Source organism: Zalophus californianus, chromosome 12 (assembly GCF_009762305.2).
Source record: "Zalophus californianus isolate mZalCal1 chromosome 12, mZalCal1.pri.v2, whole genome shotgun sequence".
In the NCBI taxonomy this organism is placed as follows: Eukaryota; Metazoa; Chordata; class Mammalia; order Carnivora; family Otariidae; genus Zalophus; species Zalophus californianus.
The window spans coordinates 95532337-95558479 of record NC_045606.1 but is presented as its reverse complement, the minus strand read 5'-3'; the positions used below and the strand labels follow the sequence as shown (position 1 = coordinate 95558479).

General features: G+C 39.5%; 1 protein-coding gene and 1 pseudogene across 8 annotated transcripts in view; one reads left to right on the top strand and one right to left on the bottom strand.

The window, feature by feature from the left end:
* Positions 1–26143, top strand: part of TPK1 (thiamin pyrophosphokinase 1) — a 352799-nt gene that overhangs the window by 213581 nt on the left and 113075 nt on the right. The gene's annotated exons all lie outside the window — the stretch shown is intronic.
* On the bottom strand, positions 3818–4483 carry LOC113911025 (annotated as a pseudogene).

Below are 26143 nucleotides of genomic sequence, written 5' to 3'. Positions count from 1 at the left end.
TTTGGAAACCACTCTATCAGCATTAAAGATCATCCTCATTTCTTTATTATGACTACTATCATGAGGACATTTCTAAGTGTAGTGTCATTTATCCATGTGTAGTTTTTGAAAGAACATACTGGAAATTCAGACTAGGTAGTTCTTTGAGTTGAAGCTGTGTATACTTTGAGAATATTCCTCAGGTGGTTCCATGCACATTCCCATTTGAGACCTCTTTTGCTCTCAAAACACCTTATGAAGTGGAGACCGTATGATCCAGTTTTTGAAGATGAACAAACTGGGTCTTATAAAGATGAATTGGCTTTCAGGGGTTATTCCACTCCTTAACAGTAAAGCCACATTCCAAATCCATGTCAGACTGATGCTTTAGCTATCTCCACTCCATGATTCTGTTTGCACTTACATGATTCGTGTGCTTGGTATGATGCCATTCAGTGTGGAAAAAGCAATTTAAAAAGATAAACTCATTGGAGCGCCTATATGGCTTGGTCGGCTAAGCGTCCACTTCTTGATTTGGGCTCAGGTCATGATCTCAGGGTCATGAGATCAAGCCCTGCGTTGAACTCCACACTGGGTGTAGAGCCTGCTTAAGATTCTCATTCTCCCTCTGTACCCACCCCCCAACTGTGCTCTCTCTCAACGAAAAAAAAAAAAAAGATAAGCTCATTAAACGTAGCCTATAAATACCACATAATTTTTTACAACAGAGAATTAGGCTTCCCTGCCACCCTTTGTAGAGTGAATGTGTTTTTAAATAGAAATGAATGGGCACAATCACAGTTTTCTTACCAAAGAAGAAGAATGTTCTATTATAGCTGAGGTCGTAATGATAATGAATCAGAGTCTTTTCTTTTTGGAAAAAGTCATGTTGATAGAGGAGCCTCAAAATTGATTAATTACATACATGTTGGCCTTTCCAATTGTCTGATGATAGGAAGCCAATTTCACTCCTAATCAGAAGCCCTTAAGGTGAAAGGCACGGAGTATAGAACATTGGTCTTATTTTATCAGGGAAGGTTAATGTACAAAATGCTGCTCAGGGAACAGTGGAGAAGGATTTATTTTCTCCTGGGTGAAGCTGGGCTGTTAAGAAGTGGGCACTCTTTGAAATTTTGATAATAGTAATCGAAAAGCTGTGAGTAGAGCTTTATATTTTTTTCTGAGCATATTTCACACTGTAAAATATTTCCCAGAGCAGAGTAAGCCTTTTGAAAAATAGAAGAACCTGGACAGGTTTTTCATATATTCATTCAACCAACACACTCTTAAAGACTTACTTGTTACCAGGTATTTACAAATTGCTAGACCAAAGAGGAATAAGTTCCTCTCAGAGAGCTAATAGTATCATCATTAAATAGATCATGATTTCACAATAAAATAAGCTTCGTAGTACAAATATGTACAGAGTATCATGGACGCCTACAGAAACAGCACATTATATGCCACAGACAGGTCGTACTTATAGCTAGTAAGCTGCAGAGATGAGATATGCCACAGACAGGTCGTACTTACAGCTAGTAAGCTGCAGAGATGAGATATGCCAAGGCATTCTGTCTGCATATGTACTGCTCTGTACTCTTATTAATTGCTACATTGCTCTGTCCCTGAGAAAAACTAATTAGGGCTGTTTTCAGTGATAGAAACATAGACTGATAGGCCATAGCTACAACTCTGTATGCAGACTTCACATTCTGTTCATTGAACTTAACCTCTTAGATGCAAAGATTCCTGCCCTTATAAGCACCAATTCATTGCAGCCCCTTTCATGACATGATTTTAAATAGTGTTAAATATGGCTACAAGTTATTAGCAGCAACACTTAATACTGCATACCATCCAGTAGGCTGACATAAAGAATTTCATTTCTAAAATCAAATAGTGCATAATTCTTTAAATGCATCTTATCTTTAATACATACTTCATTTAAAACAATTTTATGAACCAAAATTCTAACTTACTACTTAGCATAAAAATGTTGATGTGCAACATTAAAAAAAATTAATGCTACAAATCTTGTCCTCTCTTCCTTTTATCTACAATGCTTTTTATATGAAAAACTGCATTTATGTCTAAAATAGAAGTTTATTACAACAAGGCTCTTTTGGAGAGGAGTTATTCTCAAAGAAAGGAAACATTCAGAATCATTACAAAGGGAACTGGAAGGAGACTGTATATCATAGTTAATTATAGAACAGATATTTAATGAGCTAATGTATGAAGAAGCCATGTGGTATCTATTATCCTCTGCTTTGTTAGTTCTGAAAATTTTAAATTACTCAGCACACATGTGCGTGTTGTCCAGGGCTTCTGGCTCTGCGTGGAAGGCTCGAGTCCCGACTGGCGTTTACTGACTGTGGCTCCTCAAGACCCTGAGTCTCAGTTTTCCCATGTGCAACTGGAATGATAACGTCTGTGCTCTTCATGAAAATTAAAATGTTTAAGGCCATGTATAGGAAAGCTTGTTTTGTTTTGTTTTTTTTGTTGTTGTTTGGTTTCTTTCCTTAGGGCTTCAAGTGGAAAGGGCTGAATTAATCATAAATTATTGGCACAGTGTCATCATTGGTCATTTTGTTTCACTATTTGATTAGGATTTGTTGATTCAAATCCCATCCCCTCTAGGATTCCCTTTTCATCGCATAAGAAACCATCCTAATATAGGTTATCTTTTTGTTTGTATGTCCTTGCAAATTGTGTATCGTTTTTGTGGCCACTAAAAAAATATTTTTGTGTGTATCTCTAGAAGAAAGGGATTCCTAAAAACCATGAGTACAGTCCCATTTTGCACCCCAAAAAAGTTAAAAATACTTAATGTGATGAAGTAAAGTGTTCACCTCCATTTCCTCCATTGTTTTAAGATGTTTTTATGGTGGGTTGTATGATCAGGGACCCAAACAAGGCCTGTCTGTTACAGTAGGTTGGTGTTTGTTTTCTTTGTTTTCTTTTTTTTTTTTTTTTAAAGATTTTATTTATATGACAGAGAGAGACAGCCGGAGAGGGAACACAAGCAGGGGGTGTGGGAGAGGGAGAAGCAGGCTTCCCGCGGAGCAGGGAGCCCGATGCGAGGCTCGATCCCAGGACCCTGGGATCATGACCTGAGCTGAAGGCAGCCCCTTAGCCTACTGAGCCACCCAGGCGCCCCAGGTTGGTGTTTTTGTTGTTCTTTTAAACAGTAGGTCCCCTTGCCTGACTGTGCCTCCACTTCTCTTTTTCTTCTCATTCCTCTTTTAATTCCCTTCCTTCCTCGACATTTTCCTTGAAGAAACTCTGTCATTTGTTCTATGGAATTTTCAGTCTGGGCTCATTGCGTGGCATGGTATCATTACTTTCAATTTTCCTTTGAATTTTTATAATTTTTAGGTAATTCTAGAGCTGTGATCAGACATTAAAAAATTGGGAGATTCCTGAAATGGGTGATATTACATCACAACATTTGGTTGCTCTTTATTGTGATGTCATAGCATTGGTGACCATCGTGCGCCTCCATGACCTTATTAGCATTTGCTAAATGCTAGTACTAAACTCTTCTGCCACTGTTACTTCGTTGATTGCCTGAAATACCTCTCGAAAGAAAAGCTTCCCTCAGACCAGCCAATGGGTTATCCTGTGGAATAGTCTGTAAAGGAAGGCAGGCTATACACTTAATTCTTTTTCCCTTAATTTACTATTTTTCACAATAATGAATTGATTCCCTAACATTCTTTTTTTTTAATTGCTTTACTCAATACAGCAAAGAGGGAGCAAAACCTCACAAACCCTCTACACAGTTTTGTAAGACACACTGTAGAGAAAAAAGGGACTTAGAAGGATCAGCAGTACCCTAGGGTCTTGGTGGATGCATTCCTGGGGGAGGTGGACCACTAATTCCTGGTGGAGGGTGTTTCATTCTTGGAGGGGGCATGCCTATTGGTGTCCCTCGAGCAGGGGGAAACCCAGCTCATGGGCCAATGGGTGGTCTCATACCCCATGGGGAGCCTGGAGGTGGTGGTGTTCGGCCCACAGTGGGGGACAACAGCAGCTGCAGCAGCTCCTACAGTGCCTCTTCCCCACAGGGTCCTTCATTTCATGTGGTGATGCCCCGCCTGGAACCCCCGGACGGGGCCTGCTAGTCCGTAGGAGCCTGGGGAGTTGGAACTCCAGTTGGCACTCCTCTGCCAGCTGCCCTGCCAAGCCCAGGGCCTCCTGCAGCTGCAGCAAGTGGTGCCTGAGCAGTGCCGGTATCTTCGGGGGGTGCTCCTTCCACAGTCATGGAAACCAGGCTTTCCCCAGGGAACAGCACCAGACCCGAATCCCACTTTTCTTCACACTCTGGCTGCTCCACAGTCTTTGGCTTGGTCTTCCTGAACTCATCACACTCCCAAAGGCGTAAGTTCATGTTCTAGTTAAAAGCCTTAAAAGTGCCAATGAAGATTTGGCCATCTTGCAGGATACATCTCATTCTGTGGTCACTGTGCTGCAACATCTCGCTGTTCTTTCCCACAGTCATGGTTGCTGTTGCACCAAATCCAGTGTCTGCAGTAGTTTCATGATCCTTAAGAGCTAAGGGAAGGCTCCAGATAAAGGTCTGATGCAGGCTCTCCTACAAACAATGCAGGCTTGGGGCAGAAGCTTCCAACAGTAGATGGAGCTCAGTTTTTCACTTGGAAATCAACTACCTGGATGTTCCAATTCTGCTTTCACCACCTCTTGGTGTCTCAGCTAAGAATGCCTGTCTCGGTTCCGGCTGGAAATCTGCCACAGGTACTTGCTGCTGCTGACATCGCCTTGGGTACAGCTGACACTGTTGGTGGCTTAGCGAGGCTGTCCTTCCACATTTGATCCGGACATCCATCTCCCATGTGTGCTGTTCAGTAGTCCGTCTCAGGTGTCAGTGGCCCCTGGCCCGCCTCAGAACAGAACGTCAGGCATCTCTGGCAGTCACCCCACTCTGCCAGTTCCATAACATTCTTCAACACAAATCAGCTAGTTTTCATTGAGGATTTAAGCATATTTGAATTTAAGCGTATTTGATAGGTATAATCGGTCCATTCTCATTATTCTCCTTATTGGTACTCAGTGTCCTATCTTTGGCCAAGGGGAGCATATTCAATTTGGCTCCCGAATGAATCCTTTTGACACAAACCCACTAGTCTTTGATAACTTTCTTGCTTTCTATTTCTATAGTATGTTCCCGGCTCATCTTGCCCATTTCCTGGCTGAGTTTTGGAATTTCTCCAAAGGGTCCTTTTAATAAGAAATAATAGTTAGAGACCATAATCGGGGCATTAAAGGGAATGCTTGTAGCTACTAAGTTGATTCACTTGAGAAAGCTAAGACTTTTTTTTTTTCCAGTTAACATGAGTTCATAGTTCTACTTCCCTCTCAGACTGGGTACTACAGGGTAGTACTCTTTTGGTGAACAGAGTTTTAAAATTTTGATGAAGTCCACTTTATTCATCCTTTATGTTACGGATCCTGCTTTTGGTGTTTTATCTAAGAAATCTTATCTAGCCTAAGGTTACAAGAGTTTCCTTTTATGTTTTCTCTTAGAAGTTTTATAGTTTTAGGTTTTACATTAGAACTGTGATCCACTGTGGTTTATTTTTTGTATACCATGTGTATACAAATGTATACCTTTGTCTATATTTTGTATACAATGTCGATCCATAGATCGACATTCCTTCATTTGCATGTGGATGTGCAGTTGTTCCAGCACCATTTGTCATAAAGCTATTCTGTCCTCACTGTCTTGCCTTTGCAGCTTTGTAAAAAATCAGTTATCAGTGTATATGTGGATCTGTTTCTAGCCTCTCTGATGTACTGCACTGACTACAGTTTGTCTATAAGTCAGGACTATAGTGATGGGATGCAGTGCAATGAATAGTTTTTTTTCATATGTCTTTTTGTATTTTTGCCAGTGTATCTTTTGGGTAGATCCCTTTTGCCAGTGTGTCTTTTGGGTAGATCCCTAGAATTGTGATCACTGGCTCAGAGCATCTGGATGAAGCCTGTTTCAAGTCCTCCACCGGCAGGGTTGTATGATGCAGTTATAAGAGGACCCATTTCCTCTCAGCCTTATCTAGCTAATAGGTGGGGTATAATATTCCAGAATAGTTTTAATTTGCATTTCTCCTGTTGTCTTTATTTTCTTATTTCTGATTTTATTTGGGGATGTGTGTGCATTATACATAATTGTATATTTTTAGTAATAGGCTTACTTCTAAGAATAGTTTTAGCCTGGGGCGCCTGGATGTCTCAGTCAGTTAAGCATCTGCTTCGGCTCAGGTCATGATCCCAGGGTCCTGGAAGGGAGCCCCGTGTTGTCGGGCTCCCCACTAGGGGAGAGTCTGTTTCTCCCACTCTCTCCCTCTGCCCCTCCTCCCCACTCATGCATGCGCTCTCTCTCTCTCTCTCTCTCTCTCTCTCTCTCTCAAATAAACAAATAAAATCTTTAACAAAAGAAGAATAGTTTTAGACTTACAGATTAGATTGAGCAGATAGTACAAAGAGTTCCCATATATGTCCCCTTGTCCCCGTATGCAGTTCTCCATATTACTACTAATTTATTGTATGGTGGATTTGTTATACTTAATACCGATTTATTTTTATTAACTAACATCCATGGTTTGTTCCTAGGTCCTTACCTTTTAACTTAATGTCCTTTTTCTATTCGAGGATCACATTGAGAATCCCATGTTATATTTAGATATTATGTCTCCTTAAGTTTCTCTTAATTTTGACATTTTTTCAGATTTTCCTCGTTTTTGTTGACCTTGACGGTTTTGAGGAGTACTGTCAGACATATATTGTACGATGGCTGTTAGAATTTGTTGATGTTTTTCTCGTGCTTAGACTGGGTCCGTGTGTTTTAGAGAGGAAGACATGCAGTTAAAGTCCCATTTTTATTACATTATATCAAAGATACATACAATCAACATGATTCATGACTGTTTTTGTTAACCTTGGTCACCTGGCTAGAAGTAGTGTCTGCCAGCTTTTCCCACTATAAAATTGCCCTGTGCCCCCCACCCACACTCCTTCCACATGTACTTCGAAAGGAAGTCAGTATGTGCAGCCCGCATGTTCTTCCGCCACTCCATTAGCGTGGTTACATAATTTATTTGGAATTATTCTGCATGGAGATTTCTCTCTTTTCCCCCATTTAAAAATGTAGTCAGTAATTTATTTTTCTCAGATTAAGACTCATTAATTCTTCTTTTATATTTTGATTTGTATTCTAATGATATTTTCTTTCTTTGGTTGTTCAAATTGTTTCACTTTTGGCCATTGGGAACTCTTTCACTTGGGTCTTAGTCCCTTTGACATGGCCCCATAAATTGTGTGTGTGTCCGTCTGTCCATCCGTCTATCCATCCATCCCATACATGCATGCATATGTAAGGTTTTCTGCCTACTACAAGATGTTCTAGGCGCATCCTGTATATTTCTTGCCCTAGTCTTAGAACCATCCAGTGCTCTTTAGAGTTCAGTTTCCTTTTGTGAGAGAATGGTATTAGAAACCAAGTTCTGGATGCTAGGTGTGCTTATTGCTACTGGAGCGTCATTTTTTTAGGCCCTCTCAGCAAAGAAATATAGGTGTGTATACTGACCTGTGTATATACCCATATTTATGCATATTTCTCTATGCATCCATATTAAGTTAAACCTGAGTTTTTATTATGTTTCCAACTTGAATCTATTACCACAGGGATCATTCTAGCTTATTCCTCTTGCTTGCCTGTAATCTCCTACTCCATCAGTCAGAAACCTGGATCTCACCCTCCACCATCTATTTAATTATTGAATTTCAGTATACATGGACAGCAGGATTAGAATTGTTAACTTGTACCCCTGTAGGAAACTTCATCAACTAGAGTGCAGGACTTACATGCAGTTCCTTTGCCTGTACTATTATATACTATTCATTTCCAAAGCTAGTTCCTTATATTTGTAGTGCACTTAGTTTCTCCTGTCACAATCTGCAATTTCCCCCAAGATTCCCTGAACCTCCTAAATGGTTCTTTTTTTTTCTTTTATTATGTTAATCACCATACATTACATCATTAGTTTTTGATGTAGTGTTCCACGATTCATTGTTTGTGCATAACACCCAGTGCTCCACGCAGAACGTGCCCTCTTTAATACCCATCACCAGGCTAACCCCTCCCCCCACCCCCCTCCCCTCTAGAACCCTCAGTGTCCATCGTCTCTCATGGTTTGTCTCCCCCTCCAATTTCCCACCCTTTATTTTTCCCTTCCTACTATCTTCTTTTTTTAACATATAATGTATGATTTGTTTCAGAGGTACAGGTCTGTGATTCAACAGTTTTAAACAATTCACAGCGCTCACCATAGCACATACCCTCCCCAGTGTCTATCACCCAGCAACCCCATCCCTCCCACCCCCCACCACTCCAGCAACCCTCAGTTTATTTCCTGAGATTAAGGATTCCTCATATCAGTGAGGTCATATGATACATGTCTTTCTCTGATTGGCTTAATTTCGCTCAGCATAACACCCTCCAGTTCTAACCACGTTGTTGCAAGTGGCAAGATTTCATTCCTTTTTTTTTTTTTTAAGATTTATTTATTTATTTGAGAGAGAGAATGAGAGAGAGAGAGCACATGAGAGGGGGGAGGGGCAGAGGGAGAAGCAGACTCCCCGCTGAGCAGGGAGCCCGATGTGGGACTCGATCCCGAGACTCCAGGATCGTGACCTGAGCTGAAGGCAGTCGCTTAACCAACTGAGCCACCCAGGTGCCTGATTTCATTCCTTTTGATGGCTGCATAATATGGTTCTTTAAATTTGCTTACAGGAAAGTTCATTCTTGTATTCTTGGTAAAGTTCTGTAGGTTTTCATAAACCCGTACTGTCGCGCATCCACCATTACAGTATCATGCATTACAGGTTCGTCATCCTAACAGTCCCTTGGGCTTTCCCTTTTCACTGACCCCTCACCTTCCCTCACACCCTTGGGAACCACTCATTTTTTACTATTGCTATAGTTTTGCCCTTTCCCAAATGCCATATAGTTGGAACCGTACAGTGTGTAGTTCTTCAGACTGGCTTGTTTTGCTTAGCAGTGTGCATTTCCTCCATGTCTTTTCTGATTACCTTTTTACTCAGCATATTTTTAAGATCTATCTGTGTTGCCCTGTATACACGTATTCTTTTGAAATTTTTATAGCACTATATGTTGGACATCTAGTATATTTGCCCAGCCACTCTGAATACTGGACACTAAATTGCTTCCAAACCTTGCATCCCCCCAACTTCACCCTGCTTCACCACCACAGATATTGTTGCATTGAGCCCTGTCATGTGTATGCCTTTATGGACCGGTGTGAGCTTTTCTTTGATGCATATATAGCTAGAAAAGGAATTGCTAGATCATAGGACATAGGCTTATTTTATTTAACTAATTTGAGATTGCCCTCTAGAATGCCTTTACCAAGCCAGCATTATGTAGGGGTTTTTTTATTTTTCTTGTGTTTTAAAAATTATCACCATATCCTCACCAACACTTCGCATTATCCAAATTTCTGGATATAAAGGAATCAAGTGGTATCTTGCTGTGTTCATTTGTATTTCTGTAATGACTTATGAGTCTGAGCATCTCATCATAGGCTTGTTTGTTTTTTTTTTTACATTAGAAGTGTTTGTATATTTTTGTTTTGGGGGTTTTGTTTTTACTTATTTTAATTCCAGTGTAGTTAGCATACAGTGTTATATTAGTTTCAAGTGTAAAGTATAGTGATTCATCACCCAGTGCCCATCAGGACAAGCGTACTCCTTAATCCCGCTTGTTAGTGTTAACTCATTTTTTCTGTTGGAGATACTGTCAACTTTTTATTGCTGTGTTTCTTATATATTTTAAAGATGAATCCTCTGTCAGTTTTGAACATTACACGGTGTCTCTTCTCGTTACATCATCTGTCTGTTAGCTTTGTTCATGATACCCTTTGTTGAACAGAATAAGCAGTTTAGTCTTGGGCTTGGTGGATGGTGGTACCATTTACTGATACACTGAAAATGGGGAGGGGCAGACTGTGGGTAGGACCCAAGTCTCATTTGGCTGTGTTAAGTCAGAGATGCCCACTGAGAGCTCAAATAGGAATCTTGAGTAGGCAGTTGAATATCTGAGTCTGGAGTGAATGTCAGATTTTAGTCTCAATATTTTATATTGTTTTTGTTATTCCTTGAAAATTTTCGTATTTTTATTTATTTTTTAAAACCTGGAGCTCTGTTTAAAGTTTTGGAGAAAATTTTTATTTAATAAATTAGATTTGAAAGTACTTTTATTGGTATCATAGTAGTAATTTTTTTCTACATATGTCATTTTGACCATAATTCCATTTTTTTCTAATCCCAAATAATCTGTGCAGCATTGCAGTATAGTTATAACCTTATTCACCCTCCACCCCTCTGACTCTCCTGGCTGGTTTCAAGGCCTCGTATACATGATTTTCCCTCCATTTTACATTGAAATTATAAGAAATACTCAAGGTGACTTCATCTTTAAATTGAAGATGAAAATAGTTTTGGGGCGCCTGGGTGGCTCAGTCGTTAAGCATCTGCCTTCGGCTCAGGTCCTGATCCCAGGGTCCTGGGATCGAGCCCCGCATCGGGCTCCCTGCTCCTCGGGAAGCCTGCTTCTCCCTCTCCCACTCCCCCTGCTTGTGTTCCCTCTCTTGCTGTTGTCTCTCTCTGTCAAATAAATAAATAAAATCTTTAAAGAAAAAAAAATAGTGTTGAAGCAAATCTGTAATATGTTCATGGGATTTAGTTGTCAAGTATTGAATATTATAGTTTCAGGACCATCTTCCATGAGAAAAAACATGCCCGTGGGTATGCAAATGTGTATCTTTCAAAACATGGAAATAGTTTTTATCTCAGGATTATTATTTTTAAAAGCAAAACCTTAATTATTAAATGCTTTCTTGAATAGAAACAAGACACTTTACAGTTCTTGTCAGAAGTTTATCTTTGGCAACTTCTGAGCTTGCAAATGACACAAAAAATATTTAAGTCAATCATGCTAATATATTTTTTCTTTTCTCTTGAAGGCTCACTCACAACGGTTATTAATTCTAGATTCCTCCAGATTGTAATTTTTTAAAGATTTATTTTTTTATTTTCATCAAATAAGTTATCTCTGTTATACACAATTGTAGATCCATCTATCATTTATCTTTTTATAAACCATAACCAATTCATTATCACATATACATGTATTTTAAGTAGAAGTAATCCTTTTGGTTGTTGCAAATAATATGAAGAATCTAATTAAGATATACAGTTATTAATATAAATTCATGGTTTTATACCTTAAGATACATTCACAGTTTACTTTTTATTATTTAGGAAGAATCTATATTATCGTAGCTATATAAATTTATAGAGATGACATTCCTTTCAACAAGGGATGTGTGACCATCCTTGAGAAGCCAAAACAAAGAAAATTTTTCTTTTAGGTACAAAAAAAAAAAAAAAAAGCCTATATTGCTGAGCTGAGCACTCATAAAAATGACTGGTGGTACTTTTAGGCATCATTCATCAGACTTACATTTTAGAGAGAAAAAAAATCTCATTATCCACTCCATATTCATTTAAGTTTTAAGTGCTTAGAAGACTTGTCATAACCTAGACTTAAGGTCTGAAATGGTAAATCTTGACCCATCTCCACTCCAGCGGCTCCTCCAGGCACCGCTAGAGCTCTGAGCGCCCCCACCTACAGGAAATTTCCATTCTGTTCTGCCCTGGTTCTTGTACACTGTTTCCCGTCACTCCACACTCTCTGTAAGGTTATTAGCTTCTGCATCTTACCTTATTTTAAAACCAGATGAATATAAGTTTCCCTTTCGGTAAGAAATACCAGAAGAATACATTGGGCATGTTGCACTTGCATTAACACACTTAATCACAGTGGGCAAGTGAGGAGTACTTTATTATATTCAGATGGGCCTAGAGAACCTGATTTCTGTGAGGCCGTAAAACATTATATTGGCCTTAATTTTGTGCTCTTTCTGCGCAGCCCAGAGCTTTTTCCCTCTGCCACACCATGCTGGTTTCTCATATAGCAGAATTACTCTGATTTTTTTTAATTGATTCTATTTTAGTATATAAGTTTGGGCTGGGAGAGAAAGGGCTGGAAATATTATTTATTCATTAGTATCTGAGAAGTGGCAGGTTAAAATGGGCTACTTAGGTTTAAAAGCATATGTGTCATATATATCGTTCTTTCACTTGCAAAAGTATGTTATTTATGTTAACATTTAGATGCTAACTTTCCTCATTTGAGGAAGTAGTACTATCATTCCTTTCAGATTGCATTTTTTCCTAAGTTATTTAAAGAATAGAATGAGGTCGTTTATTAATACTCAAAGCTACTAAGGCATCAACCTTCTGCTCTCAGAAGGGGGACGTAAATAGCAACAATTTTAATGGGGAGAAAACTGCCTGGTTTTAAAAACTCTCTTTTTATGCTATCTCATGTTACGTTCTCTTTTAAGGAAAAGACAGAAGGTTGGGTAAGACGGTTCCTACAGGAGGAGTCCTAATTTATCTCTACCGTTGACACGTGGCAGCCTAGCTCCTGTCACTTCAGTGACCAATGTTTCTAAAAATTGAACAATTCACTTAAAAAGTGAGTAATATATTTAAAAATTCATTAAGGATTTAAAATGACCACAAAATTACATTGCCCTGATAACGCCTTAGGCCAACTGTGGTGTCCGTCTTATTGCTGGAAGATGAGGCCTCACATATGGAATGCTACTTAGATACCAAACCAAGCAGCACTGTGCATTGTGGAATCCAGGGAGGTGCTAGGATGTAAAATAAAGCAGTGCAATTAGGGCATTTTTAAGACAAATAATGATTTGGTCATATTGGCTTTCCTTTTGTGTAAGAGCCTCTATGCCCGCTACTTGGTCTGTGTTTTCACAGTAGCCTGGAGATCCTGAGAAAGTGATGTCACACTGCTGTGTAGACTGGCCTTAGAATGGAGATTGAGGCTGGAAAGGGTTGATGTAGACAGAGGTGAAATTATATAATGTGTTTCATATAAAAGCACCACATGGAAATTGTAACGTCTTCTGTCTTTTTTCTCTCTTGGCTTATCTAGTAAAATTAAGTAATAATTAAGGATGAACAACAGAGCCCCTGCCCTGATACAGGCACATCGTTCACACATTAAACCTACCTCATCCATTTTTTTTTTTGTTTGCCATGACAAAATAATGACCACGAAGTAGCTGAGATTTATTGAAAACTGTTCTAAGTGCTTCATGTGTACAATTGACTTAACCCCTGCAACACCTTTGTGATATTAGATAGTAGCTCCTCAATTTTACAGATGAGGGAATTGAGATAGAAAGAGATCAGTTCAGTTGTCCAGAGTCACACAGCCAATACGTGGCTGAAGAGCATCAGATCCAGATAGTCGGACCTGAGTCGGTACCGATTCTCACCCCGGCGCACCTGCTTCCCTTGGAACTGCTGTTGCTGACAACAATGATAAATATAAGCTGAAACACAGTGACTGACAATGAATGTTAGCGTCCTCATAAAACAGTCATCTGGGTGGCTATTAATAGAGCTATACTAACTTTTATTAAGATAAACAACTAAATGAGAAAGCGTCATTGAATTATTGTCATAGATAAGTAGAGATAACCCATTAATTGAAAACCATGTATGCAGGTTAAAGATCCCAAGTTTTCAACTGTTTTTCACATGGGGTTGTTTTCAGCCCCTTTAAGAGGTGCATCAGTATATCTCAGAGAAAATGCCCAACTTCTGTGGCTGAGATGTTAAATGCTGAATATTAAAAACTAGTGTTACTAGTTATTAGAATAAAGGCTTCCCGTGACCTATTTCTTAATATTCCCTGCAATAAAGAATTACTGACATCATACAGAAAAAAATTTGTAAGTATTTTGTCCTGACTTAAAAAAAAAAAAAATCTCTCTTTAATTTTACTTGTTTATTCTGTGTAGCTAGTTGCATATACACCTATCTATTTCACTCCCATTGTGTCCTTGGCTTGTATTATAGTATGCCCAAACCCCACCCAGCTTGCACATTTTGAGTTTGGAACAACAAAGTCATGAGAGCGGTAATCATGATAAACAGTCACTGAGTCTGCGACAGTATTTAATTTGGATTTGGAGAATAAAAGAAGAGAGGATATTAAAATGCCCATGACATTCAGGAGTAGGACTTTTATTTTTTGTAATCCCAAAGACTGTTTTCTTACAGATGACATTAGAAATTAAAACCTAAAAACATCCTTTATGCACTGGTTTTTCTAGGTGTTGGCACTCAACAATGAAAATGCTGTGCCTTTCTTGTCCGGGTCTAGAGGAAAAAAGTACTATCAGTTATTTAGAATCTGATTTATGCCTTAAGAGAGTGGCTGCCACTCTCTGTGATTTCATGGAAGCCGGGTATCAAGGAGCAATTTTCAAAGAATTGAAAGCTGGCGCAGGGTTATGAATAAACTCAGAGAAGCTTTGACCTTCCCTGTCAAATGATAAGGCCATAAATATGTTGGTAATTCTGCTTTGTTGTGAGTACCTGTTCTTTTCCATCATTGTGGAGTTTCTAGGATACCATAAATTGGTACCAGCAAAACTAAAACAAATTTTTTTATTGTATAAAAAAAATTAGAAGAGTAGAAAATATAAGCTAGAGAACACAGGAAGCAGCCTCTTGTGTGTTTCTCCTGAAGTATGTCTGGCATTAGAGGATCCAATTTTGGAAACTTCATAGTATCCAGATCAATTTTATTTTATTTTATTTTATTTTTTTTTAAGATTTTATTTATTTGACAGAGAGAGACACTGAGAGAGGGAACACAGGTAGGGGGAGTGGGAGAGGGAGAAGCAGGCTCTCTGTGCAGCAGGGAGCCCCATGCGGGGCTCGATCCCAGGACCCTGGGATCATGACCTGAGCTGAAGGCAGATGCTTAACGACTGAGCCACCCAGGCGCCCCTCCAGATCAATTTTTTTTTTTCCTCCAGATCAGTTTTAAAATAACTATTTGGGGGGCGCCAGGGTGGCTTAGTCGGTTAAGCATCTGTCCTTGGCTCAGGTCATGATCCCAGGGTCCAGGGATCAAGTCCCACATCAGGACTTTGTGCTTGGCAGGGAGTCTGCTTCTCCCTCTGCCCCCACCCACCTGGCTCATGCTTGCACTCTGTCTCTCTCTCTCTCTGAAATAAAGTAACTATTTGGTCACATTTCATCATTTGTTTGAATGATATTAAATACCTTTAGGATAGGAGTGTAAGGTAGTTAATGTACATTATTTTAATGCTTTTTTCCTTATAATGCCAAATTCATTATAAAATGTGGCTCATTTTGGTTCTGATGTTGTCTTTTTAAATAATCACATATAGTACAGTGAGTTGGAATGTATGTAACGTTGTTAAGCAAAAATGTTCTGTTTTTATGATTGTGTTATCTTAATTTCATTAAGATGAAATTTAATGATTGTTGGGGAAAATTTTGTGCCTCTAACTTCACCCTTCCCCTTCCCCAAGTTGGTAGCTTAAGAAAGAATAAAGATGAGGGAGAATCAGTCCCAATAACCCACAGAAAAGGGGGCAAAGAAAAGCTGGTAGTTTTCCTGTGGAAACCACTTGTCATACTTCCACTTTTGTTTCCATACTCTATTCTGAACAATATATATATATATTTGTCTATTCTGTTTTATGGACATTAAAAGAAGTAGAGAGGGCACAGGAAATGAGAAAAGGAAAAGCACTGGGGATCTAAAGATAAAGCAATGCAGACACAGGCACCCAGAAAGGGACAGCAAGAGATCGAGAGTGCATTAGTCATCCATTGCCGTGTAACAAATTGCCACAAACCTTGGTAACTGAAAACAACAGTAAACATTTATTATATCTCAAGGTTTCTTTGCAGGTTTAGAATTTGGGCTTTTCTGGGTGCTTTAAGCTTGGGGTCTCATGAAGTTCAGTTGCCTTGGGCATCAGTCCTAGGATTCCAAGGCAGGTCATTCATATATACATGGCAAGTTGGTGCTAGCTGGATGGGGAGGGAGACAGCTTTATCCCTCTCTATATGGGCCTCTACAGCTGTATTAATGTCCGCATGACTTGGTGACTGACGTCCCTCAGAGCAAGTGACCTATAAAATAGCAAGCAAGGAAGCAAGGGGGCAGCTGTCAAATTTTTTATGACCTAGCCTAGGAGTCACACACCAACACTTCTTCAGGACCCAGTTGATACACAAGCTTGTCCTATTCATTGTGGGGAATCACTACACAAAGACATAAATACCAGGATGCAGGGTTCATTGGGTGCCATTTTGGAGACTGACTACCACAGAGAAATATGAAAAAGAGACACATGAACACACAGACTTGTATGAATGGGAGAGGGTGAAAGATTAGGTGGTTCAGTTATGAGGGTGATTGTTGTGCAACGCACTTGATTTGCAACAAACATGAAGACTGCCGTGTTATCAGTTGTTCCTTACTGCAAACCCGCTGCATCACACCTAGTATGCTTCACTGTGCCTTCATGATAATCATCATCTTTACAGCACAGAACTATAAAGCTAAGCTGCATTAAAGCATATTTATCAAGAAATCTTACCATGATTTTACCTCAGGACATCAAAAACTATCCACTCTTCCCTGCAAAAATCAGTACTTGCACCTTTCTCATATTGAAGACTCTTGCCTCATATAAGAGGTACCAAAATACTGTGACAATTAAGATTATGATCTGTCTAGCTTGAAAGGTATATTTATTACAACATTTTACCAACACATAATATATAATGGGGTACTTTTCAGGCTACTTTCAGAAGACAAAATTATCCTAACATTCTTGACACGAACAATGAGAGGCAAGTAAATTGACTGTCTAAAATTGAAAGTAATGCATTGTTTGGTTGCCCATTTTAATCCTTTTAATAATAGTGAATGTTTATAGAACATTCACTCTCTGGCAGGCACTATTCTAAGTACCTCACATAGCAAGTCATTTAATCCTCAACAATCCTTTTGTTCCGGTTTTATAGATAAAGAAAATGAAATACAAACCTGGTGAAAAGGGATTCAGATCCATGAAGTCTTTCTTCAGCCCCTGTGCCCTGAACCACAGTGCTGTGCATATAACAGGCTCCCTCAGGCTAGCTCAGAGCCAGGATTCATTAATAATGACAGCATTTCTCTCAGAGCCACTCCATGGACAGAACCTAAAATCTAGCTAGCCTTCTCAGGGGTTAGAAGAGGGAAATGGAAAGCTTCCAGAAAGCTAGGAGTGTTTCTCTTGAGGGGTCAGTAAGGAGGTAGGTAGGTCTGACTTGACTTCGCCAAAGGATCACTTTAGCTGCTGAGTTGAGAATAGGGGAGATCTTGTTATGGGGACTTGGATAGAGTGGTAGTAAATGAAATTATGAGTAGTGATAGGAATCTGGGTATATTGAGAATAGGGAGCCAATAGGATTTCCTATGGGTATAAGAAAAGAAGGAAAACTTTTTGCCAAAGCAGTTGGAAAGATGGAGTCTATATCAGCTTAGATCAAGATAGGGTGGGTTTGAGGTAAAAGATCAGATTGTGTCAAAGAGTGGCTGGATGTTCAGGAACAGAGTTAGAGAAGTCTCAGAGATACAAATTTGGGATTTGCCAGGATCTAGATGGTTAAGCTCACAAAGGGCACAACTGTAGATCAGTTGGTGAAGAGGATCTATAGCTGGGACTAAGAGACCGAGCCTCAGCACAGCACACTTTGAGGATCTGGAGCGAAGAGGAGGACACAGCAAAGGAAGTTGTGGGTGAGGAGGAGCACCAAGAGTGTGGTGTTCTGCGAGCAAAGGAAAGATGGCGTGTCAAGGAGGAGAGAGTAATAACGCATTGCGAATTCTGCTGGAAGGTGAGGACTAACAATTGGCCATTGGGCTTAACAATTTGAAGGTCATTGGTTATCTTGATGATAGCCAATAGGGAGGTGTAAGCAAAAGTTTAACTGGAGTGAATGCAAGAGAACTGGAGGCGAGGAATGGAAATAGTGAATTAGTAAACAGTAAATCTAGGGGTTTTAATGTAAAGAAGAACAAAGACCTAGGATAGTGAGGTGGTAGCTATCACATAAATTAGAGGTTGACAGTAGTTTTCATGGAAACAGCTGAGCTTAGTGTTCGCTTTCCGATAAATATTTATTGTATTCCTACTATCTGTCTAACAATGTACACCGTTTTAAAGATATAAAAATGAATGAGACATGGCTTCTCTCCTTGAGGTGTTGACTTTCCAGTAAGAGAGTTAGACGTAAAAGTGCACTGTGGAGCCTCCAGAGTCTGCAGGTATCCAGGTGGTGGGTTTGGGAGGGCCCTGGAGAAGGATGATGGAGGAGGTGGTGTTTGAGCTGAGTCTTGGAACTTGTACCGTCTGAGTATTAAACCAACTGCTTCCATTACTATTTTAGGATCTAGGGAAGAAACAAGATTGTCCTATTGGTTCCTGACTAAAAGCAGTCAAATCTTTTTAAAAAGACTTTGTGTGTTAATTTTCCTTATTCTTAGCGCAGTCATTAATTTGCTTGCACTGTTCTTTGTGAACTTCCGGAAAACTCAATGGCATGTTTTGAAAATACGAATGTATGCCCCATACACTCTTATCAGCGCCTTCCCTATATTCAGCCACTAACAAAGGATAAGTGAATGAATGAGGACGTGTAAATAGAATGGGGAATGTCGAAGATAGGTGGGTGAAGTCAAGGAAAATAGCTGTTCATTTGCTTATTTATTCCTTCATTTACTGCTCACGTATTTGTTTTTTACGATAAACTTTGGACAGGGTCATGCAAAAGCTTAACTTGGACACTGAATACAAGGAAAAAGTAATAATGAGAAGAGGAGCAAAGGAATGACATATTCTGATAGGCTTTTGAAGTTAGAAGCCTAGAAAAATATGATAATGTAGTAAAAAAGTAGACTTTAAAATGATGCCATTACTGAGGTGTAGATTCCGCATCTCCCAGTTACTAGTTGAGTGATCTTGGGCAAGCTAATGACTGTACTGAGTCTGTGATCTCCTAGTAATAACTCTACCACCCAAGCTTGTTGTGGGAATTGGGGTGCCCAGCAGAATATTAGGACATAGCCGATATTCAAAAATTGTTATGTCACTTCTCCTCTTTCTCTTTAACTGGAGCTTTCTCGTTATTTCTTCCAGTTTATAAAGTTTGGTAGTCACACTGAGGTTTGAGATAAATGCAGAGCTGTCTTTTTCTCCCCCCTTCCTGAGGAGCACTAACAACATCCCGTGAGCTTTGTGAACATGAATGGAAAAAAAGAAAAAAAACTAGACACCCAGCTCAGACACACATGCTGAACATCAGCCATGCTGCATCTCTGCAAGCGGAACACCTCCCAGAGTCTGTTCAGATAGGAAAATGAACAGGATCGTTCCGGGAATTCTCTCCTTCCCTTTCACTCCCCTACCAGTCTTAATGACTTGCAGCTTCTGGGATAAGAGAGAGGAGAAGAGTATGGGATGGGGTTTTTTGAGCCTGGCAAAAGGGAGAGGTCAGCTAAGAGGAGAATGTTGGTGCCTGAGTTATTGTGGGGAGCTGACTGTTGTAGGAGACTCTACAGACATCTCTTTTATAGAAGGAAGGTTGGGGTGGTTCATGATACAGGGAGGAAAGTTGATATATATATATTGCAGTGCTGCTATTCTCATCAACCCTTGACCAATTATGAGAAAATTCGAAAAATAAGCCCAGTGGATTGAGAGTCTGAATTGAATTGTATTTAAATTATTTGCCTGCACTGAAAAAAAGAAAAGAGAATCTCCGGGGCATCTCTGACGTCAGCTCAGGTCATGATCTCAGGGTGCTGGAATCAAGGGCCCACCCTCCCCCAGTGGGCTCCCTGCTCAGTGGGGAGTCTGCTTGTCCCTCCTCTCCCTCTGCCCCTCCTCCCACTCATGCGCTCCCGTACTCGTTCTCTCTCTCTCTCTCTCTCACTCAAATAAATAAAATCTTAAAAAGAGAAAGAGAGAGAGAGGATCTCCTGTTACCTTAGTAGTAGGCTTAATTCATATCGAGCTTTCCAAAAACAAAGAATTGCATTTTAGATGTGATGACTAGGTATGAGACCTCAGAAGGAGTTCTTAGAACTTTTCTAAAATTGGTGATCAAAGTTCATGTTTATGTAAAAAGGACAATTTCAAAATAAGGGAACATTTTGTAAAAAGTTTACTAAAAACTAGAGCTTTTGTAGAGCAAATGGAGATAGCCTTATGAAGGTTTAACATAAAATTCTTAAAGAAAAAAATTTCTTTTTCTCCCTTCCTGCTAATATTTCAGATTAGTCTTAGGAGTAATCACATTTATTTTCCTTCAAAAATTACTGGGACAAAGTTCCTAGGCTTTTATAAAATAAAAAGCAGAAAAGAGTGGAAGGAAAACTTGTGTTCCATTTAAACTTGGATGACCTGACAGAGGAAGAAGAGCAAGTAAATCACTTTGTAACGTGAAAGTTTGAAGCCCTGTTCTTGGCACCTTATGCGTGTTATCTCATTTAGCCCTCAAAATAACACAATGAGATAGTATTGTAAGCACCATTTTACACACAAACATAAAATATGTGCTCTGTATACATCTTTGAGTGTATTTCAAGTATTGTTGGCAAGTGCTCATAATTATTGGTGGTGTGTGCCTCTGTCCTGGTATCCAGTTAGGCAAACACTATCTACACAAAGAAGTCTACATGTCTGTAGTGAATTCTTTCAGTTCAACTAGACTATCCCTCATCTGCTCAAACTTTGATAAAGATTTTACTAAGCGTATTGACATATTTTTATCAATACTTTTTGCTTTAAGCCATTGATGAATCAGATATTTATTAGACACTTAATATGTTTCTTCCATTGTGCTATAAATCCAACAGAAATAAAAGGCAGGGGTCTTAGCCTTCAAATACATTTTATTCTTTTTAAGGATACAACATGAACCTGTTTGAAAGATGAAGTATGGTAATAAAATGCTAGTATAAAGATGGTAGCCATTAGAAGGAAATCATCCATGTTAACTAGAAGACACAAGGAATTTTCATAAAAATGTGGAGCTTGCCCTTTGCTCAGAAGTTTGTCCAGGTTAAGGATAGAGATACAGGATAGTAATAGACAGAACATGGACAGTCCTGACCATTCCGTACATTAACTAGAATAACAACAGTCCTCTGAAACTATTTGAAAACTCTACCATCACTCTAACTCAAAATATATCTTTTGGCATAACCTGTCCTGTGAGAACGCTTGCTTCTGGGGTAAGTATTGTCCCCCATACTACAGACGTTTTGAACGTCTGTAGCTGTGGGAGGAGTCAAGGGTAGGTTTCTGACACTTGAGCGTGAGGGCACTCACCAGATTATCTCCCCTGACTGGGATAAAAGGTAGGTGTAAGAATAGGTTGCCTGGTAAAAAAAAAAAAAAAATCAGTACAGACAGAAGAGAATGGATAAATATCGATTGCATCAGTTTTATTTCGAAATGGCTAGTGTTGGGGACTAATGAGGCAATTAGCCTATCATTATAGTATTCTATCTCTAACAGTAGTAGGTATTTCATAAATATTTTTGACTTTTGAATCAATAAACTAGCTTAACTAGCATGCAGAAGGCTTCCTTTTCATAACCAGTATATTGTCATTAACCTTTTAATCAGAGAGTAAGTCTACCTCATGTCAAAACACACAGTTTCAGCCTGAGGTTATCCAATAGTTTCCAAAACAAAAATCAGACGGAGGTTATTAATTTCAGAACATACCATTGAAATGTTCTGGCTGTGGAAATATTAAACCAAAATATGATATTTTGGGATACAGTGTGTATAACTCTTCCGAATCAGTATTTTCCTACATGGATTTCTTGAAATGCAGATTCCATGGGTAATTATGAGGTGTTATTTGAGGGGCAGGAGGAGGATCTGTAGTCAGGTAAGTGTGGGGTGCTCTCACTCAGGTAAGCAGCATTTCTTTGCTACAAAACTACCTAGAACATCTAACCATGCTGAAGTGCATTGTGACTTCCAAGAGGAGAATCTTTCCAATCTTACCTGAATCCTGGGAGTCAAGTTCTTTGGAATGCGCTTTGGAAAATGTGCTTCTGCCATGGTTGGAAACTCTAAAATCTATATCCAGAGAAGGTATTAATGAATTTTCAAAAGGAAATCTCTTAAATAAAATATGTAAATATATTTATATGTAACATTAATTCATTACAGACTATTTTGAATAAAACCAGTACACTTGTGTTTTGAATTCTACACTTGTGAAGCAGCATAAAAGTAAAGATACAAGTCTTCTGGCTCCCGAGATTTTATAGCCAGCTACAAATTCACTGGGGAGACCATTGCTCTTCTGAGGGCTTTCGGTCACGTGAACAGTCTCAGCGTGCACATGCACCATCACAGAGGTCTGTGCATGAGAGAGGTAGCCTCTTCTCCTGGCAAGGATAGTGTGGATACCTCCGTCCACTCCTTTCCCTGTTCCTTCCTGCAGGCTGTTTAATTTCCTGCAGTGTTTGTTGATAAATTTTTTAAGTACCTGGACAAACTAATGAAAAATGAACTACCAGAGGTTATCCTTGTGTTTAATCAGTATACGGTGGTATATATTTCTGTGTGCCAGAAATCTTAGCAGCAGTTAGCCACAGGGTGCAAGTGCAGCATTAACAGCAATCTGATGAATGGTCATCCACTTTATAACTGACATGAGCACCTGCTTCCTGAATCTTCTGCACTAAATAGAAGATTTCTCAGATTCCTCGATTCATAATATATGCTAGCCTGTATGTGATTTGACATAGGCAGGCGTATGTCAAATGTATTCTTCCTGTGTTCGATTGCTTTTGAATGATCTTGTTAAACTGCTACTGAGTTTGTGGGATCCACACAAAGATCTCTTGGCATAAAACTTGGCATAGTTATTGTATTTAATGATTTAGAGAGGTAAATGATTCACATGGCTCATTGTTTGATATTTTTGCAAAAGCAAAATCTAGGATGTACTTTATCTTTTCTCTCAGTGGTGTCTTAGTCATTTGCGAAGAAGAAACATAATACAAGCAAAGTGACAATGATTTCTTACCTTTTCATTAGGTATCTGTTTGTGTCTGTTTTGCTCTCGGTTGACATTGCAGTCTAGCAAAAGTGATCTCATGATGCTCATGCCTTTAACATGCTCATAAGTATGATTACCAGCACAGGTGCCAAGCAATAGCTTTGCTACCTTCCACTAAATTACAATTCCATACCTTATTAAGGTTGTTAATATGTTAAAAATAACCATGATTGGAAAAGCAAACCATCTGATTGATTTTTGTCCCATCTTTACTATTAGGAACTGCCTTTGACTTCAAAGAGTTATCTTAGCTCAGAACAGGGGACAGAGCAGAAACCTGTGCAATGATTCATGAGAATAGATGGAAGTCAGTGATTAGTTCATGTGCCTCTAGTCTCCAGTAATAGCATAAATCTTTGGGGAAGTTCTTTAATGTCAGGCTGTATGCCTGCCTATGTCAAATCACATACCGGCTAGCATATATTACGAATCGAGAAATCTGAGGAATAAACAAAAATTCCTTTTGTTGTTCATTATTTAAAGATGTCACACAGACTGAAGGTATAGGAGAAAAGCATAATATTGCCCTCCTTTAACCATACAAAGCTAATGCCTATTTATGAACACAAAGACCATTCACTTATGGCTAAGCATCTTTGTGGAACAGAAGAAAAATACTGACTGCAGGCTAAAACATATCTGCAGCTTCTCAAGTCCACAAACTAGTTTATTCCCAGATTAAAAATTTCAAGGTGTGTTGAATGTTAACATAATGAGGAAGGCAATGAATATATAGCAAGCCTAGAAAAGAAAGTTTACCACTGTGTCATTTAAATCAGTGGATTTTATAACAGCATCCCCTCCCTGGGATAATAAAACTTAACATGTATATGTGCTGTTTCCTTTGCATTATACGATGCAAGTTGAAGAATCTTCTCTTAGGGAGTTAATGTCCACCAGTTGAGAAATCATTCCTTACTTCCTTCACCATTCTTTTTTTTTCTTCTTAATTTTGAATTCCTGTGTAGTTAACACACAGTGTTATATTAGTTTCAGGTGTACAATATAGTGATTCAACACTTCCATACATCACCCGGTGCGCATTACAAGTGTACTCCTTAATCCCCATCACCTGTATCACCCCCACCCCCATCCCCACCCCACCCCCAGCTCCTTCACCATTCTCTATCGGAAGTTAGGGGGAACACCAGACATAATGTGTTTAGCTGACCATGACCAAACCGTTAAGTAGACCAGAAACAGAGGGAGGAAAGCCTTCAGTTAAAAGATAGGGATTAACTATAACACATTGAAAGAAAGACAACCCAATGACACACCGATCCCTCTTTGATAAGGAAGGAAGTTACCGTCTCTAACAGTGGGCCCCATTATCAAAGACACTGTTACCCGAGACAGGAGTATAGCCCTCTGGGCCTGGTGAGCATTCCTGCCCTTCTGGTGCTGTCTGCCGCCCAGTGCTCAAGAGGCTGTGGGTTACCTGTAACCCCTCTGGTATGCTGTGCTTTCTGATGCGGACCCTGGGAGGACAGCCCTTATCAGGTCAGGATCCACCAACATGAAAAGCCACCACCACTTTCTGTTCTTTTGCTGCTAAAACCAAAGCACTCCTAGGGAAATCAGAAATTTCTACAAGACTCCCTTTCATATGAAGGAGGCTTTCAGAATTTGTCAAAGTGTGTTATGTTGGCATCTATGGATGATAATTTGTGTTATATTTAACATCTATACCTTCAGAGAGAGTTATTTCTATAAGGGAGAGTGGTAGGGAGAAACAATACTCAAACTCTCTGGCAAAGCTAGTCAGTGTAAACCAATTGAGGGAAAAATTCTGTACAAAGAAATTAAGGCAGCTCATGGTTTAAACTAACAAAAAGAAAACCCTGTTTTTTAGGGGGAAAAGCCGCGTAAGTTGTAATGGTTGCTGAGGAGCAGCTGCACGTTTCTCTTTGTGCAGTACCGCGCATCTGGCTGGCCGAGGTTTCAGACCTCCCATCACATTGCTGCCAGTCCGTTAAGGGATGAGAAACTGAAAGGCACGGAGAGACTTTTTTTTTTTTTTTTTTAAATTAATAGACTATTTGTAGAACGGTTTTAAGTTTACAGCAAATTGAGCCGATTAGACAAAGTTTCCATATATCCCGTCTCTTTACAATTTCCCCTATTACCTTGCATTAGTGGGGGACTTGTGTTACAGGTGATGAACCAGTATTGTATATTATTATTTGTAAAAGCCCTTAAGTTACATTAGGGCTCACTGCTTGTGTTATAGATTCTGTGGGTCTTGACAAATGCATAAGGTCATGTATTGGTCGTGTCCCACAGAACAGCTTCCCTACCCTGACAACCTCCTGTGCTCCACCATCCCAGCCTCCCCGCCTGGCCCCGTCGGTGCTTTATTTCTTAGAGAACGAGTGGTGGGGAGGGACAGAGGGGGAGAGAGAGAGAGAGAGAGCGAGAGAGAGCACAAGGGGGGATGGGGGATGGGTGGAGAGAGAGAGAGAGAAGCAGCATCCCTGCTGAGCAGGAAGCCTGATGCGGGGCACAAGGCTCGATCTCAGGACCCAGAAGTCATGACCTGAGCCAAAGGCAGATGCTTAACCAACTGAGCCACCCAGGAGCCCCTGATGGGTTCTGTAATTTATACCAATTCTGTTTCCTGTTGGGCATTGTTTTCACAGTGTTTTGTGTTTTCAGTCCACCCACTTTTCTCCAAGTGTATCTAATCCATTGCTTGGTGTTTGTCTACCTGCGTTTGCCCAGTGATGGGCATCAAATTCAAATATGTTTTATGTTTTCTTTAAACATTCGTTGTGTTTGAATATATTTAAGCCCTCTTAATTGAATTTATGCCTTCTGATTAAGTGTTCAAATAGAAATATATATTTATGAGTTGTATAAGTGGTAGAGATATATATGAACTTATGTTATATTTCAAGAACTGATAAGTAATTTAGAGAGTTGTTTTCCTAATAAAAGCAATCCTTTGACTAAAGACAAAGCGTACTCATATGCTGAGGTCTTATATACAGCAGAGTAAGTT